We start from the raw sequence: 3135 nt of genomic DNA on the forward strand, positions 1-3135 counted from the left end.
TTATCCAAGAGGTCTTAAGGTTCCAAGGCACGGCTCAAGCCCATTTTTATGACCTAAAACGTGTACAAGAAGTGGGAGCAAGTTCCATTGGCCCAAGCCCAAGTTTTGGGTGTCATTTGATTCAAATTTTGGAGGCAAAACCCTAAAAATTGTTGTTAAGGACAAGGGTCCTTAAATTAGGGGAAAGTTGCCCACTTGGTCATTAAATGGTTATGGCTTAATTTGAACATGTGTGGTGGACTTTTGTTTAAGTATTTGAATGTAATATTTTAATGTTTTCATTGTGTAATATTTGCTAGGGTAAATCCCTAATTTTTGTAAAGCCTATATAAAGGCCACTTGATCATTTTGTAAAGGGACTTTGGAATATTAATGAATAGTGACTTGTCTTGAGAAAGAGTTTTCTCTTGTTTCCTTTACCCAAGTTCGGCCAAACTTGGTGGTGGAGTATCTTTCAAGCTGGTGGAGTTTCCTTTAGGCTTGATTGAGTCCTTGGTCATCTCTTATGTAAGTTGTTTTCCTTTAGTTTCAAGTAGACTCATTTTCCGGATTTTGTTTTGCATGGTGTGTATGATTCCATTTGTGTGCATTTGAACATAAATGATTTGGTGATTGACTGGAGCTTGTTGAAAGGAGTTGTTTTTAATCATTTGATGGTTGTGAAAGTGCATGAAGGGTGATAACCGAATGGTCATAAGGACTTGAATGAAAACTTAGCCTAGGTTGAGTTAAAAGTGGTTGTTTTAGGGTAGTATATGAATTGAGTTTGTAGAAATTCATATCAAAAGATTACGATACCAGTTTGAGAAATTGGATCCATCCAACCTGTTTTCTTTCTCAATTATCGGTCGTAGGTTCATTATGCTCATTTTGGTGAATCTACAATTGCAGAAAAGATAAAGTCATTATAAAGTTCATTATTATTTAATATGGTCTTTTATTAAATGATGCTCCCACTATTTTATTGAAGTCAATAGCCCTCACTATTAACTCGGGAAAGCCCGTTGACTTTCCTAGTGGACTAAGATCCCATCCGGCCCATTTCAAACCTTCACTTTGGCGAACAAGCCAAAATGAGTTGATTAGGTAGGCCAACAAACTTAATCCACACCAGTTGATAGCTCCTACTATCAACCTCAAATGTGAAGAAGCCAACAAGCCAATCACACAATCCAATGGCTCCAACCATTGTCCTCAAGTGTGATTCTCAATATTAGTAGAGAGGACACTACATGTCACCACGTACACACAATATATGTACTTCTCTACTATGCCTATGACATGTTTATCAACCTTCGCTTTGGCAAACAAGCAAAACTGTCATTTTAAGTCGACCCATCACCATTAAGGAAAACTCCAATGCATTTTAACCTCCCACTGGTAGAAGTGTACCATTTGCTTTGGCAGACAAGGTTTCGACGAACAGTGGTTTGATTAAAACCATGGTGATGGAAGGCTTACTTGACTTAATATACTTTAATTTGAGGGTTTGTTATTTAATGTCTCACCAGATTATTATCTTTGTTAGAATGGCATTGTTTGGCATGTTATTGAACATTCAACCTTAGCATGCATTCTAAACAATATTAAAACGTGTGGGTACATGGCCCAACTAAAACCTGATTTCTTCAAGCCTAAAGGAATCGGTAGGTCACCTAGGGGCCCTGTAATAAAATCTTGAGTCTTCAAGTATGATCGTCTCTTCCTTGATTCGTCTTCAAGTACATTACAAAAACATCATTCTAAATTTACAATAAAATTAATCTCAAACAAATTTTACATCAACAAATTTAGAAACCTCGATTTACATTCGAGGGGAATGAGATGAGAAGAGAATGTACACCGAGAAGAGGAGAAAGGCAGGACACGCAGGCCCTATTTAATAAATTACACTCATACATACCCAAAATTTTTTAAAACATTCACCATAGATCTAAGGCTCATGTACCGGGCACCATGCAATATACAAACAAGTACATGAAATTCATTCAAAAATAATCAATTTTGAATTGGGTGGGTTTATTACTAATTACCCTCTGATAATTTATAGATCTACATTTGGTCTAAAAGTTTTGAAACTTTACAATATGGCCCCTGCACGCTCAGAAGTGCGCTCACTGCGGCGATGAGTCAGATTGTCGTAGCGTGCGTTGATCATTATCGCGCTCGCTGCGACAATGGGTTATATCGCCACGGCAACTGTTGATTACAAACAGCGTTCATCCTAAGGACGATCGCTGTGGCGAGCAGCGTGGATGTCACGCCCCACTTGAGGTACGTAGTAAGTTATGTTATATGTTTGAATGTTTATTGCTTTGTTCTCATTTGAGCTTGTATGTCGTTATTTTCAGTTGGTTGGCCCTTAGTTGGTTTGATTGAGTGTTTGCCCTGATTTTGGTTGAGTTTTGGTGAAGTTTGGAATTTCGGTCTTTGCCGGGGCAAAAAATAGTCTTCTCCGCAGCGACAATGGTTTGTAATTGCGGTGTCGGCTCTGTAACTTTTCGCCGGGGCGACAGAACTTTCTTTGCCCCGACGACGAGATGGCAGAAAAGTTTATTGAGGTTTCTAGAGAATCTCCATAGGGGTAAAATGACCTTTCTACCCTTAATTAGCAAGAAGAGTGGGGAGTGAATTATAAGGAAATTTTATGGAGAATATTTTAGAGTGGGGATGTGATTGTAATGATTTAAAGGACAAGGATGGAATTTCTAAGGAAGAGCAAGGGCAATATGGGAATGAATGAAGAAAGTTTGAGCTAAAAAGGGGATAAGCTTCATAAACCCTTCATTCATTCTTCTTCCATTGCCATACTCTTCCACCATTTCCTCTCAACTTTTCCTTCAAGCTTTCAAGGATCTTTGAGGGCTTTTAGTTAGATCTTGGTAGAGAATTAATCTAAGGCATCCTAAGGTAAGGATTCTTGCTTTAGATGTAAAGTTTTGTATATATTTGTATATTAAACTCTTATGGTGTTATTGTTTAAAGGTAGAGAAGAGACAAGCATTATAAAGGAAAGGAAAGTGCTAGTGTGATCTCTCCATTGCAAGGTAGTAAATCCTAATCCAAGTTGATATTTGAGAACTCTTTTAAGTAGAGATTTAGTAGAAATTGTAGAGATTTAGTAGAAATTGTGTA

This window comes from Pistacia vera, unplaced genomic scaffold (assembly GCF_008641045.1).
Source record: "Pistacia vera cultivar Batoury unplaced genomic scaffold, PisVer_v2 Contig769, whole genome shotgun sequence".
Classification (NCBI taxonomy): Eukaryota; Viridiplantae; Streptophyta; class Magnoliopsida; order Sapindales; family Anacardiaceae; genus Pistacia; species Pistacia vera.